The 15,420-nt window shown below is 44.6% G+C and overlaps 1 protein-coding gene across 3 annotated transcripts in view; it reads right to left on the reverse strand.

Moving 5' to 3' along the window:
• Positions 1–15,420, reverse strand: part of GDE1 (glycerophosphodiester phosphodiesterase 1) — a 211,504-nt gene that overhangs the window by 27,388 nt on the left and 168,696 nt on the right. Inside the window, exon 6 of one of the 3 annotated variants that reach the window (XR_011199087.1) lies at positions 983–1,173. The exons of the other annotated variants lie outside the window; for them this stretch is intronic. The gene's annotated coding sequence lies outside the window, so the exon portion shown is untranslated. The remainder of the gene's footprint in view (positions 1–982; positions 1,174–15,420) is intronic. 3 annotated transcript variants of the gene reach the window in all.

Below are 15,420 nucleotides of genomic sequence, written 5' to 3' on the forward strand. Positions count from 1 at the left end.
TTTGAGTAATACATTTATTAAGGCACTTCCCAGATATCAAGTAAAAGCACACAAAAATATGAACATGAGCATTTAACTTGAATGCAGTAAAACATGTGTCAATGCTAAAATACTCACAACAGTTAAAAAGTGCAATACATCAACAATGAATCTAAGGGGGGGGGGGTGGCACGCACACACACACACACACACACACACACACACACACACACACACACGATATTTAAGAATTAAAATGCATCACCATGGGGGTTGAACTATTCACCCTTGCCAGCATTATCATGCCGAGGAACCCTGGATGGCTGAGACAGGAGTTTCGTGAACCCTCCGTCCATGTTCAGGAGAGCTACTTCTACCTCAGTGCCAAGCTTCCCCACCTTATATACCTTAATCTGTTCAGTGCGGGCATCGGCCACTGGCCGACGCCCACACTACCTCCCTGGTGCGGGTCATGACCAGAGGCCGACACCAGCTTTTTTTCTTTATTTAAATACCCGTGGGAGACACGGAAGAGCTTCTGTGTCTCCCACCGCTCCCCCGCCCACCCCTTTGTGACGTCAGTGCGCCTGTTTTCCCCACAGGAGCAGGAAGTGGAGGTAAGGCCGCTTCCTGCTCTGGTAGGGAAAACAGGTCCAAATGGGCCTCCCCAGTGTTCGGGAAGGCCTCATTTGAAAGGGGATATTCTCCCCTTTCAAACAAGGTCTTCTATTAAATGGTTTCCTGGCCCTCAATTGCAGCGCAGCTGCGATGGAGGGCCAGGAAACCCCACTACACACCAGGGATTTCACTTATATATATATATATATATACACACACACACACACAGATATAAATATATATATATATATATATAGAGAGAGATCACTTTTGTCAATGTGTGTGTGGTTTCCCTGGGGGCTGCAATCGGCCCACAGGAAAACCACACCCACATATAACAGTAATATCTCTCTCGCTCTATCTATATATGGAAAATGTCACTTACCCAGTGTACATCTGTTTGTGGCATGTGGTGCTGCAGTCATATACTGTGCATATATTGCCATCTAGTGTTGGGCTCTGAGTGTTACGAGTTGTTTTTCTTCGAAGAAGTCTTTTTTTGAGTCACAGGATCGAGTGACTCCTCCTCTCGGTGACAGCGTGCATGAGCATCAACTCTTTTGTTAGATTGTTTTCCTGCAAGAGGGTGAAGAAAGGAGTGATGCATTGTGTATGTACAAAAATATATAGAAAGTAAAGATGATGTCCATGCACTGTATTTACATATTTACTTGATTAATTACTACCACGACTACAGGCTTCCGGGGAGGTGGGGAGTTCACATGTGAATCTGCAACACCACATGCCACAAACAGACGTACGCTGGCTAAGTGACATTTTCCGTTTGATGGCATTTGTAGCTGCAGATACACATGCTGTGCACAAACTGAAAAGCAGTTCTCCTCCCAAGTAAGCGGTGGTTAGCCTGTAGGAGTTGAAGTAGTGTTTTTAGTACTGCTTGACCGACATTCGCTTGTTGTCGAGATAACACACCCACACAGTAGTCTTTAGTGGATGTGTGTGGTATGGACCATGTGGTTGCTTTGCACATGTCTGCCACTGGTATGTTTCCTAAGAATGCCATTGAGGCACCCTTTTTTTCTAGGGGAATGTGTTTTTGGGGGCACTAATAAATGCCTTTTTGCCTTGAGATAGCATGCTGGAATACATTTTACAATCCATCTAGCTAATCCTTGTTTTTAAATAGGATTACCTCTATGAGGTTGATGGAAAGCAACAAAAAGTTGTTCAGTTTTTCTAAAGTCTATCGTTCTGTCTACGTAACACATTAGAGATCTTTTGAGATCAAGAGTGTGGCAAGCTCTTTCAGCAGCAGAATCTGGCTGTGGAAAGAAGACTGGCAATTCGACTGACTGATTAATATAAAAAGGTAAACTACTTTTGGTTAAAACAAAGTTTGGATTTGTTCTAAGTAGTACTTTGTGTTTGTGTACTTGGAAGAAAGGTTCTTCTAAAGTAAAGGCTTGAATTTCACTTACTCTTCTTAAGGAAGTGATTGCTCTCAAGAAAATAACCTTCCATGAGAGAAATTGAATAGCACAAGAGTGCATGGGTTCAAATGGGGGACCCATAAGTCTTGTGAGAACAATATTAAGATTCCAAGCAGAAGCTGGTGGTATTCTAGGTGGAATAATTTGTTTAAGCCCTTCCAAAAATGGTTTTATAACAGGAACTCTAAACAGAGAGGTAAGTTGACTGTTTTGTAGGCAGACTGATAATACTGTTAAATGAATTTTAACCGGTTCAAAGCCATGGACGTAATGGTTACGTCCATGGCTGCGCCCGTGTGGCCCCATGGACGTAATCATTACGTCCTGGGACCGGCCTTCGGGGGAAGCGCTAGTGCTCCCCCCGAGGGCCACCCCCCAGGCCAGGGCTGAAAGGGGAATCCCTTCCCCTTCCACCCCCGCCCCCCCCCCATGACGTCAGCGCGCGAAGGGTGAAAGACGCGCTGGAAGCCATTTGCTTCCAGCACGTCTAAGAAGAAGGTGAGTTTTCACCTCCGGGCGGGGGGGGGATGCCTCTGAAAGAGGCATCAAGGGAAAGGAAAGGGTTTTCCTTTCCCTCGATGCCTCTTTGAGCATTCCTGCTGGATCGGGCAGCAGGAGTGCCCACTAGACACCAGAGATTTGTGTATGTGTGTTTGTTTTTAGTGTGGGGGAGCGACCCCTTGGGGGGGGGGGGGGAGGGGGGGAGGGGCAGAAACCATGAAGATGCCAGGGATTTTTTTTTTTCCTTTTGTTTTTTTTGTGTTTGGGGGGGGGTGCACCCTTGGGCAAGGGTCACCCCCAAGGGCCAAAAAGCACTATTGGGCCGTTCTGCCCCCCCTTGGGGGCAGATCGGCCTATTTTTTTTTTTTTTTTTTAGGCCCATCTGAATCCACTTAGCGCCAGGGATCATGTGTGTGCTTTGTGTGGGGGGGGGGGCAATATATTCTATGGCATTTCTGCCCTCTTTGGGGGCAGATTGGGCTATTTGTTTGAGGCCCATCTTCCCCCAAGCAGAGAACACTAGACACAAGGGAAAATAAAAAAAATGGTTGGTGCCGGGGTGTTTGTCAACTGACGAAGTATTTGCTTTTATGATAATAACAGTTTTTCTCCTTTTTGTTCTAGTTCAAAGCTTTTGCTGACTTTGCTGTGGCTTGTTGCAGTTTTGGCAGTAGTTGTCCTGCGGTTTGCGTAGTTGCATGTTTTAGGTAAGTAAATAAATTTACTCCAAGTGAGTATTGTTGCCAGGCATGAATGACATGTTTGTAGGTGGTGTACTGAATGCAGGATTGTGTGTGAAATTGTCCTTAGATTTATGCACAATGATTATTGTGTTGTCTTATGTCTAATTTGTTTTGTTTATTTTTCTCTTTTTAGTGGGATATCATTGGTGATTTCTGTGGCTGTGCAGAGTAGTTGCTGGTGAGTCAAGCTTATTCAGGCAAGTGAGCAGTATAGTTTTTGAGTTTATAACTCTTAGTGATAAAGCTACACTTTGTTACTTATCTTACACAGTGCTGGTTGTTGGTGGTGTATTTGTCCAGTTAATTTTTGTAGGAAGGATCATGGCTAGCCGTAGGATGACCGCTCAGCAGGTTGTTAGTGTGCTTTTTGAGTCATCTTCTGACCATGATTATGAGACTGACTCTGCATCTGAGGCAGAGGACGAAGTGCAAGATTCTGGGAGTGAATTTTCTGTCAGAGACGAATCATCTGATGATGAAGCCACTCTCAGTGCTGATGAAGGGCCTGTTTTAGAGGAGGACACTGATGTGCCGATGGTGCAGGAGCCAGTGGCTGAAAGGCTTCCCATTGGAAGACCTGACACTTGGGTTGCACCAAACATGGAGCAGCCACAGTTGCCTGCGTTTACTGGTTTTCCAGGGTGTCGAGTTAATACGGAAAACATTTTGCCCGTCAACTTTTTTGAGTTGTTTATGGACAATATATTTTTGGAAGAGATTGTTGAGCAGACTAATTTGTATGCAGAGCAGTTTTGAGGGACAACGCTGCCAGTCTTAGGCCACACTCTAGAGCTAGCCGGTGGATTTCATGTATGAAAGGTGTGTGAATGGACTGTAAAGCGGTTGGTGCCTTGCCGTGGCTTTACTGCTCACGAGCTGTGAGTCATTGGTTCAGTTTTTTGGCCTTTCAGTTATTAACAGTGCATTTCACTTTTGTGAAATCTCTTGTTAATAAAATTTTATCTGCTGAACCATCACTCACCCTCGTGCCTAATCCAACCAGTATGTGTGGTTAAAAATGACAAAACCTGCTCTGCTGTAATCAGGCGTCGCAGCACACTTGTGACAAGCTAGGTGTCTCAGGTGGGACCCCAATGATGAAGCATGCCACCAACTTGATTGGTGGGTGATGGGTCTTTTTCACATAACCTAAGTGCGTTTCTTTTCACAATTTTAGTGTTTGGCACATCACAGACTTATGTGGACACATCAAAATGATATATTACAAAACTACCTGTGTTTGGGGGAGAGGGGGCACCTATGTTTTTGGTCCTGGGTGCAGCCATCATGTAGGGAAACCTACCAAACTCAGACATTTTTTTAAACTAGACACCCCAAGGAGTCCAGGGAGGTATGGCTTGTGTGGCTCCCCCATCATTTCTTACCCAGACTCCTCTGCAAACCTCAAAATTTGCTTAAAAAAAGCATATTTTCCTGACTTTTCTTTGTACGATCACTGCTCCAGCACAATATTCCTACTCCCCAGCGTTCCCCTCAGTCTCCCAAGTAAAATGACACCTCACTTGTGTGGGTCCCCAAAGCAGAGTCAGCCTAAAGATGTATAAAAGAAGAATATGTGCTTATCAACTCGCTGTGCTATCCCCTCAATCTCTACAAGTTTTTGGCCTTTTTCTGTTACAGGCACCTGGCCCACCCACACAAGTGAGGTATCATTTTTATCGGGAGACTTGGGGGAACGCTCGGTGGAAGGAAATTTGTGGCTCCTCTCAGTTTCCAGAACTTTCTGTCACCGAAATGTGAGGAAAAAGTGTTTTTTTAGCCAAAGTTTGAGGTTTGCAAAGGATTCTGGGTAACAGAACCTGGTGAGAGCCCCACAAGGCACCCTATCTTGGATTCCCCAAGGTCTCTAGTTTTAAAAAATGCGCAGGTTTGGTAGGTTTCCCCAGGTGCCGGCTGAGCTAGAGGCCAAAATCCACAGGTAGGCACTTTGTAAAAAACATCTCTGTTTACTTTCTGAAAATGTGATGTGTCCACATCGTGTTTTGGGGCATATCCTGTCGCGGGCGCTAGGCCTACCTACACAAGTGAGGTACCATTTTTATCAGGAGACTTGGGGGAACGCTGGGTGAAAGGAAATTTGTGGCTACTCTCAGATTCCAGAACTTTCTGTCTCCGAAATGACAGGAAAAAGTGTTTTTTTGGCCAAATGTTGACGTTTGCAAAGGATTCTGGGTAACAGAACCTGGCCCGAGCCCCACAAGTCACCCCATCTTGGATTCCCCTAGGTGTCTAGTATTTAAAAATGCGCAGGTTTGCTAGGTTTCCCCAGGTGCCGGCTGAGCTAGAGGCCAAAATCCACAGCTAGGCACTTTGTAAAAAACAGCTCTGTTTTCTTTCTAAAAATGTGATGTGTCCACGTCTTGTTTTGGGGCATATCCTGTTGCGGGCGCTAGGCCTACCCACACAAGCCTCATACCATTTTTATCGGGAGACTTGGGGGAACGCTGGGTGGAAGGAAATTTGTCGCCCCTCTCAGATTCCAGAACTTTCTGTCACCGAAATGATAGGAAAGTGTTTTTTTGGCCAAATTTTGAGGTTTGCAAAGGATTGTGGGTAACAGAACCTGGCCCGAGCCCCACAAGTCACCCCATCTTGGATTCCCCTAGGTGTCTAGTTTTTAAAAATGCGCAGGTTTGCTAGGTTTCCCCAGGTGCCGGCTGAGCTAGAGGCCAAAATCCACAGCTAGGCACTCCTTCAGGGGAACCCACAAAGTCTGGGTACCTCTAGAATCCCTAGGATGTTGGAAAAAAAGGACGCAAATTTGGCGTCGGTAGCTTATGTGGACAAAAAGTTATGAGGGCCTAAGCGCAAACTGCCCCAAATAGCCAAAAAAAGGCTTGCCACCTGAGGGGGAAAAGGCCTGGCAGCGAAGGGGTTAATAGACGAATAGGCAAGATTTGCTTTTGCAAATACAGCAAATAACACACAATAACCTGTACTGATGCTATCAATATTTTTAGGTTGGCAGTAATATACGAAACGTTTCCATTTATTTGCGTAGTATTGCCTGGTTGTCGGTCTACATGCTATTTTTTAGAATGTCCATACATTCTAATGCAAGCTGTAGGTATCCAAATTCTATGACCTCAGGAGCCAAATCGCCAAGTTGAGCACACTGGGATTGGGATGCCTGATTTGACAACTGGTCTGAGTTAACAGGTCTTGTCTGTTTGGAAGCTTGGGCGGTGGTACTAATGACAGATCCAACAGTGTTGTGTACCAGTGTTGACGGGCCCAAGTGGGAGCTATGAGTATCATAGCGAGTGAAGTGTGACGCATTTTGTTGACCAGAAATGGATTTAACGGGAGAGGGGAAAAAGCGTAAGAAAATATCCCTGACCAGTTGATCCATAGAGAATTGCCCTTGGATTGAGGGTGTGGGTATCTTGATGCGAAGTTTTGGCATTTTGCGTTTTTGCTTGAGCGAAAAGGTCTATGTTTGGTGTTCCCCACATTTGAAAGTAATACTGAATTACTTGTGGGTGAATCTCCCATTCGTGTATTTGTTGCTGCGTCATGCTTGGACGGTCCGCTAGCTGGTTGTGTATCCCTGGGATGTATTCCGTAGCAGGTGAATGTGATTGTGAATTGCCCATTTCCATATTGTTTGTGCTATAAGGGACAATAGGGATGAGTGTGCCCCCCCTCTTTTTTCAGATAATACACTGTTGTCATGTTGTCTGTCCTTATTAAGACTATTTTGTGTCTGATCTGTGGTTGGAATGCTTTGATTGTTAAGAGCACTGCTAGTAATTCCAATTGGTTTATGTGTTAAGTTTGCTGGATTAAGTCCCATTCCCCTTGTATTGTAAGATTGTTGAGATGGGCTACCCAAACTGTCATTGACGCATATGTTGTGATTATGGTCTGTGGCACAGGGTCCTGAAATTGGAGCTGTTTTGCTAAGTTGTTGCGATTCCACCATTTCAGAGATTTGTAAATTTGGCAGTCTAAAAACACTAGATCCTGTAGCTGACTGTGTGCCTGAGACCATTGTCGCGAGGGACACTGTTGCAGTAGTCTCATGTTTAGGCGTGCATTTGGCACTATTGCGATGCATGATGCCATAATTCCCAATAGTTTCATGCCAAATCTTACTGTGTAAGTTTGATTGACTTGTAATTGGGATATGAGGGAGTAACACGCTTGTATCCATTGTGGGTTTGGGCAGGCTAATGCTGACTGAGTATTCAGAATTGCTCCTAGATAAGGTTGAATTTGTGCTGGCTGAAGGTGAGATTTCTGGTAACTGACTGTGAACCCTAATTTGTGTAGGGTATCTATTGTGTGTTGTGTGTGTTGTTGGCAGTTTGGCCAGTTGCTGTAGAAAGTTTAGGAAGTCATTGTTTTGTAGCTGTTGAAGCACCCTTTGAGGCTGGAAATTTACCTCTGGCCCTAAAGTTCTGTTGCCTGTAAGTGCCTCTGAATGCCCTTCTTGGGTAATACTGCTGGCCTTGCTTTGAATGTAAGGTAGAAGCCTCTGTAGTTTGTGTTTTAAAACCTCCCCTAAATTGTGGTTTTCGAAAGGAACCCCAAAATGGTGTGGTATAAAGAGCTCCCATGGCTTTTGCTGTGTCAATCTTTTTTTAGTTTTTCTATGGTTGTGTCCACCTCTGGTCCAAAACGCTGCTGTTTGTTAAACGGCATACTAAGGACTGCCTGCTGTATCCCTGGTTTGAAACCTGAGGACCTCAACCATGCATGTCGTCTAATAGTGATGCTGGTATTAATTCCTCTAGCTGCAGTGTCAGCTGCATCCAGAGCAGACCTAGTTTGGTTATTTGTGATGGCCTGACCTTCTACAATTTGTTGAGCCCTCTTCTGGTGTTCTTTGGGTAGGTACTGGAAGAATTCTTGCACCTCATCCCAGTGTGCCCTGTAGTATCGTACTAACAAGGCCTGGGAATTGGCAATATGCCATTGGTTGGCTGCTTGTATCACCACCCTTTTCCCCACCACATCAAATTTACGGCTTTCCTTGTCAACTGGGGGTATCCCCAGAAGACTGACTATTGGCGCGCTTCCTGGCTGCACTGATCACAACAGAATCTGGTGGTAATTGTTGTGTGATGTAAATTGGGTCTGTTGGTGCAGGCTTATATTTTTTGTCAATCCTTCGAGTTAGAACCCTAGCTGGTTCTTTGACTATTTCATCTGCATGCTTAAGCATTCCATGAAGCATTGGTAGACAATGGTATTGCTTGTGAGTTGAGGACAGGGTATTAAAAAGGAAATATCCTCTAAAGGTTCTGCATGCAACTGTACTCCATGGTAAGCAGCTGCTCTGGATATGACTTGGTTATATACTATACTATCCTCTGGTGGAGATGGTCTGTTAGGATACAGATCCGGATCGTTAGATGGGATAGGATCCGAATCATACATATCTCATCGGGCTATATTGTAAATGGAATCACCCCTTTCTTCTTCTTGCGAGGAAGTGTGAGAGCGTGATGGTGAAGGTGGTGGAGTCAGAGGTTGTGATGAAAAGGAAAGTTTCGGTGAATGTGGTGAAGAGAACTCAAGAGGTGTGGGCTTTTCCTTCTGCTTGTACATTTTTGCAGGTGGTGGGGCAGTATCCAGGGTCTCCTGAAATGCCAACTTCCATTTAGTCTGTGGAGGCAGAGAAGTAATAATTTTTCCTGTCTCTTTCTGGATTTGGATTCTCCTTTGTTTGCTGTCCATAACCTCCAAAATGGGATGAATGCCTGATTCCTCCATTTGATGTTCAGAAGCATGTTTTGTGCTTTTAGAGGAATGTTTGCTAAGTATTTTGGGCACATGCCTCATTCTAGTCGAAAGCCCTGTTTCCTCTGTATACAAGGTTTTTTTTGACTCAGAAGTTGAACCAAGATGTTTCGGGTCCGAAACTGTTAGCCAATGTTTCGGCTCTGAAGCAGAGCATACTTTTTTCGACTCGAACAATGTTGGGCGTCGACTCGGTTCGGAGGTGGAGGCTTGTATTTTTCGGCTCGACCCAGACACCAAAACAGGCGTGGTAACCTGTTGAGGATGTGCTCTGGCCTGGGATCGAAACTGCTGTTTGTGCCTGCTCCTCTTCAAGGGCTTCAGTGGTAGACTCTGTGTGTTTGGACAGTATTTCCAGCCTTCTTGCCCTTTCATCGCGTAACATTTTCTTTGACTGAAAAAAACCGACACGCTTCACACCTTTATTCTCGAAGTTCTGGAGAAAGGCAGAGATTACACACCAAGTGCTGGTCAGTGTATGGAAATTTGGCGTGGCACAGAGGAAAGAATCGGAATGCAGTCCGATCCATTAGCCTATGATGCAGTAGGGCCAACCAGCACCCGAAAGGGCGTTTAGTTGACCTGGACTGTACTATCGGATCGAATGCAGAAAGAAACCACGTTCAAAACAATATCGACGGTATGAGAAAAGTTTGAAAGATTAAAGAATTTCTGAACCGAAAATCCAGGAGCGAGAGGGAACGCGTCCGAACCCGATGGCAGAAAGAAAACAATCTAATAAAGGAGTCGATACCCATGCGCACTATCACCGAAACGAGGAGTCACTCGATTGTGTGACTCAAAAAAAGACTTCTTCGAAGAAAAACAACTTGTATCACTCCGAGCCCAAACCTAGATGCGATATATGCACAGCATGTGTATCTGCAGCTTCACATGCCATCAAACATATATACACACCTATATATATATATATGGAAAATGTCACTTACCCAGTGTACATCTGTTCGTGGCATTAGTCGCTGCAGATTCACATGCTGTGCACAGTCTGCCATCTGGTGTTGGGCTCGGAGTGTTACAAGTTGTTTTTCTTCGAAGAAGTCTTTTCGAGTCACGAGACCGAGGGACTCCTCCCATTTCGACTCCATTGCGCATGGGCGTCGACTCCATCTTAGATTGTTTTGCCCGCAGAGGGTGAGGTAGGAGTTGTGTATGCTAGTAATAGTGCCCATGCAATGGAGTGAATGCGTATGTACATAATAAAGTTTTAAGTAATATATTTACAAATGTACAAATGTTTAAGATCTACTTCTAAACGGCTACAGGCTCCCGGGGAGGCGGGTGGGCGCATGTGAATCTGCAGCGACTAATGCCACGAACAGATGTACACTGGGTAAGTGACATTTTCCGTTCAATGGCATGTGTAGCTGCAGATACACATGCTGTGCATAGACTAGTAAGCAGTTATCTCCCCAAAAGCGGTGGTTCAGCCTGTAGGAGTTGAAGTAGTTTGAAATAATGTTCTTAATACAGCTTGACCTACTGTTGCTTGTTGTGCAGTTAGCACATCTACACAGTAGTGCTTGGTAAATGTATGAGGCGTAGACCATGTTGCTGCCTTACATATTTTGTTCATTGGAATATTTCCTAGAAAGGCCATGGTAGCACCTTTCTTTCTGGTTGAGTGTGCCTTTGGTGTAATAGGCAGTTCTCTTTTAGCTTTAAGATAGCAGGTTTGAATGCACTTAACTATCCATCTAGCAATGCCTTGTTTTGAAATTGGATTTCCTGCATGAGGTTTTTGAAAGGCAATAAATAATTGTTTTGTCTTTCGAATTAGTTTTGTTCTGTCAATGTAGTACATTAGTGCTCTTTTGATGTCTAATGTATGTAGTGCTCTTTCGGCTACCGAATCTGACTGTGGGAAGAACACTGGTAATTCTACCGTTTGATTTAGGTGGAACGGTGAGATTACTTTTGGTAAAAATTTAGGATTGGTCCGTAGAACAACTTTATTTTTGTGTATTTGAATAAATGGTTCTTGAATGGTAAATGCTTGAATCTCACTCACTCTTCTTAGAGATGTGATGGCAATTAAAAATGCAACTTTCCACGTTAAGTATTGCATTTCACAAGAGTGCATGGGCTCAAAAGGTGGACCCATGAGTCGTGTTAGGACAATGTTGAGGTTCCATGAAGGAACTGGTGGTGTTCTTGGTGGTATAATTCTCTTTAGGCCTTCCATAAACGCCTTTATGACTGGTATCCTAAACAATGAAATTGAGTGCGTAATTTGTGGGTAAGCAGAAATTGCCGTAAGATGTATTTTAATGGAAGAGAAAGCTAGGTTAGATTTTTGCAAATGTAGTAAGTATCCTACTATTTCTTTTGCAGATGCGTGTAAAGGTTGAATTTGATTATTATGGCAGTAATAAACAAATCTTTTCCACTTATTTGCATAGCAGTGTCTAGTGGAAGGTTTTCTAGCTTGTTTTATGACCTCCATACATTCCTGTGTGAGGTCTAAGTGCCCAAATTCTAGGATTTCAGGAGCCAAATTGCTAGATTCAACGATGCTGGATTTGGATGTCGGATCTGTTGTTTGTGTTGTGTTAACAGATCTGGTCTGTTGGGTAGTTTGACATGAGGTACTACTGAAAGGTCTAGTAGTGTTGTGTACCAAGGTTGCCTTGCCCATGTTGGTGCTATTAGTATGAGTTTGAGTTTGTTTTGACTCAACCTGTTTACTAGATCTGGAAGGAGAGGGAGAGGGGGGAAAAGCGTACGCAAATATCCCTGACCAGTTCATCCATAGAGCATTGCCTTGGGATTGATCTTGTGGGTACCTGGATGCGAAGTTTTGGTATTTTGAGTTTTCTTTTGTTGCAAATAGATCTATTTGAGGTGTTCCCCAAATTTGAAAGTAATTGTTTAGTATTTGGGGGTGAATTTCCCACTCGTGGGTTTGTTGGTGATCTCGAGAGAGATTGTCTGCCAACTGGTTCTGAATCCCTGGAATAAATTGTGTTATTAGGCGAATGTGGTTGTGAATCGCCCAATGCCATATTTTTTGTGTTAGGAGGCACAACTGTGTCGAGTGTGTCCCTCCTTGTTTGTTTAGATAATACATTGTTGTCATGTTGTCTGTTTTGACAAGAATGTATTTTTGGGTTATTATGGGTTGAAATGCTTTCAGCGCTAGAAATACTGCTAACAGTTCTAAGTGATTTATGTGAAACTGCCTCTGATGTATGTCCCATTGTCCTTGGATGCTGTGTTGATTGAGGTGTGCTCCCCACCCTGTCATGGAAGCATCCGTCGTTATGACGTATTGTGGCACTGGGTCTTGGAAAGGCCGCCCTCGGTTTAAATTTGTACTGTTCCACCATAGAAGCGAGAGGTATGTTTGGCGGTCTATCAACACCAGATCTAGAAGTTGACCCTGTGCTTGTGACCATTGTGATGCTCGGCACTGTTGTAAGGGCCGCATGTGCAATCTTGCGTTTGGGACAATGGCTATGCATGAAGACATCATGCCTAGGAGTTTCATTACCATTTTGACTTGTATCTTTTGTGTTGGATACATGGCCTGTATTACCTTGTGAAATCTTTGAACCCTTTGTGGACTTGGAGTGGCAATCCCTTTTGCTGTGTTGATTGTCGTTTCTAAGTATTGCTGTGTTTGACACGGCAAAAGGTGTGACTTCGCGTAGTTGATCGAGAAACCTAGCCTGTGAAGGGTTTGTATGACGTAGTTTGTGTGCTGTGAACATTGTCTTAGCGTGTTGGTTTTGATTAACCAGTCGTCTAAGTACGGGAACACATGTATTTGCTGCCTTCTGATATGTGCAGCTACTACTGCCAGGCATTTTGTATAAACTCTTGGCGCAGTTGTTATTCCGAATGGCAACACTTTGAATTGGTAATGTATTCCTTGGAATACGAACCTTAGGTATTTCCTGTGTGAAGGATGTATTGGTATATGGAAATACACATCTTTTAGGTCTAATGTTGTCATGTAATCTTGCTGTTTGAGCAGCGGGATTATGTCTTGTAACGTGACCATGTGAAAGTGGTCTGATTTGATGTAGGTATTTAGTGTTCTGAGATCTAGTATTGGTCTCAGAGTTTTGTCCTTTTTGGGTATTAGAAAGTACAGTGAGTAAACTCCTGTGTTCTTTTGTAGATTTGGCACTAATTCTATTACGTCCTTTTGTAGCAATGCTTGAACTTCTAGTCCTAGAAGATCTATATGTTGTTTTGACATATTGTGTGTTTTCGGTGGGACGTTTGGAGGGAATTGGTGAAATTCTATGCAATAACCATGTTGGATAATTGCTAAGACCCAGGTGTCTGTTGTTATTTCCTCCCAAAGTTTGTAAAATTGGCTTAGTCTTCCCCCCACAGGTGTTATGTGATGGGGTTGTGTGACTTGTGAGTCACTGTTTATTTTGAGGAGTTTTGGGGCCTTGGAATTTTCCTCGATTTCTTGGGAACTGGCCCCCTCTATATTGCCCCCGAAAACCTCCCCTCTGATATTGACCCTGGTAAGTAGGCCTTGTTTGTGAGGTTGTGGTTTCTGTGGGTTGACCTCGAAACCCTCCCCTAAAAGGTGTTTTTCGAAATGTGCCTCTGCTCTGCGGGGAGTAGAGTGCGCCCATGGCTTTGGCTGTATCAGTGTCTTTTTTGAGTTTCTCAATGGCAGTGTCTACCTCTGGCCCAAACAATTGCTGTTCATTAAATGGCATATTGAGCACAGCTTGTTGGATTTCCGGCTTGAACCCTGAAGTGCGCAGCCATGCGTGCCTTCGTATCGTGATTGCAGTGTTTGTCCTTGCAGCTGTATCTGCTGCATCCATGGAAGACCGTATCTGATTATTTGAGATACTTTGTCCTTCTTCTACCACCTGTTGTGCTCTTTTTTGGAACTCCTTGGGTAAGTGTTCGATGAAATGTTGCATTTCATCCCAATGAGCTCTGTCGTATCTTGCCAAAAGTGCTTGTGAATTGGCAATACGCCATTGATTTGCTGCTTGTGCTGCAACCCTTTTTCCCGCCGCATCAAATTTGCGGCTCTCTTTGTCTGGAGGTGGTGCGTCTCCTGAGGTATGAGAGTTGGCTCTCTTACGAGCTGCCCCGACAACTACTGAATCTGGTGTTAGTTGTGTTGTAATATAGATTGGATCTGTTGGCGGTGGCTTGTACTTTTTCTCCACCCTTGGAGTTATGGCTCTGCCTTTAACTGGATCCTGAAATATTTGTTTTGAATGTCTTAGCATTCCTGGTAGCATGGGAAGGCTTTGGTACTGGCTATGGGTGGAGGATAGGGTGTTAAACAGAAAGTCATCCTCAATTGGTTCAGAATGTAAGGTGACGTTGTGAAATTCGGCTGCCCTTGCGACCACCTGTGTGTAGGATGTACTGTCCTCAGCTGGTGACGGTTTTGTGGGGTAGGAGTCTGGGCTGTTGTCAGACACTGGAGCATCGTAAAGGTCCCATGCATCGGGATCATCCTGACTCATTGTAGTATGAGCTGGTGAGTGCATCAGTGGTGGAGTTGTTGCTAGTGATGCATGTGTTGATGGTGGTGGAGACGGTGGCGGGGTTGTTTTCCTTGCCACTTTTGCCTGTGGTTGCTTGTCCTTTTGTTGAAAGGCAAGTTTCCTTTTTATTTTGATTGGGGGAAGAGTGGTTATCTTCCCTGTGTCCTCATGAATATGCAGCCTTCTTTGCGTGTAGTCTGGCTCTACAGCTTGAAGCTCCTCTCCAAATCTATGTAATTGGGAGGTTAATCCTTGTTCCTCTGTATAGGAACTAGTTTTCGGCTCCGAGGCTGGATGTTTCGGAACCGAAACCTTTTCGGAAGTCTTTTTAGGCTCCGAAGAAACCTTCTTTGTTTTCGGCGTGGTGTCTCGGTGCTGAAATTCTTCGGTGCCGCTGTCTCTGTGCCGAAGTTTCTCGGAGCCGCTGTCTCGGCTCCGAGGTTGCTGTGTGGCGGTATCTCGACCGGAGTCGGATGACTTCGACACCAGCATGCCCTTTTTTGGTGCCTTGGATCGGTCACCTAGTTTTCGGGTTAAGCCATGGCCTGTTGGCGGTGGCGTCCCCTGGGCTTTTGTGGACTTCTCGTGAGTCTTGATTTTCGACGTCTTACTCACGGTTTGGTGTGTTTCTTCGGCGTCGGGTTCTTCAGAATCCGACTCGCGGATGGAGAAAGCTTCTTCTTCCTCCTCGAAACGTTCTTGACCTGTCGGCGTGAACGCCATTTGTAGTCTCCTGGCTCTTCGGTCTCTCAGCGTCTTCCTCGACCGAAACGCTCGACAGGCTTCACAAGTATCCTCCTTGTGCTCGGGGGACAAGCACAGGTTACAGACCAGATGCTGATCCGTATACGGATACTT

Source organism: Pleurodeles waltl, chromosome 10, assembly GCF_031143425.1.
Source record: "Pleurodeles waltl isolate 20211129_DDA chromosome 10, aPleWal1.hap1.20221129, whole genome shotgun sequence".
Lineage (NCBI taxonomy): Eukaryota > Metazoa > Chordata > Amphibia > Caudata > Salamandridae > Pleurodeles > Pleurodeles waltl.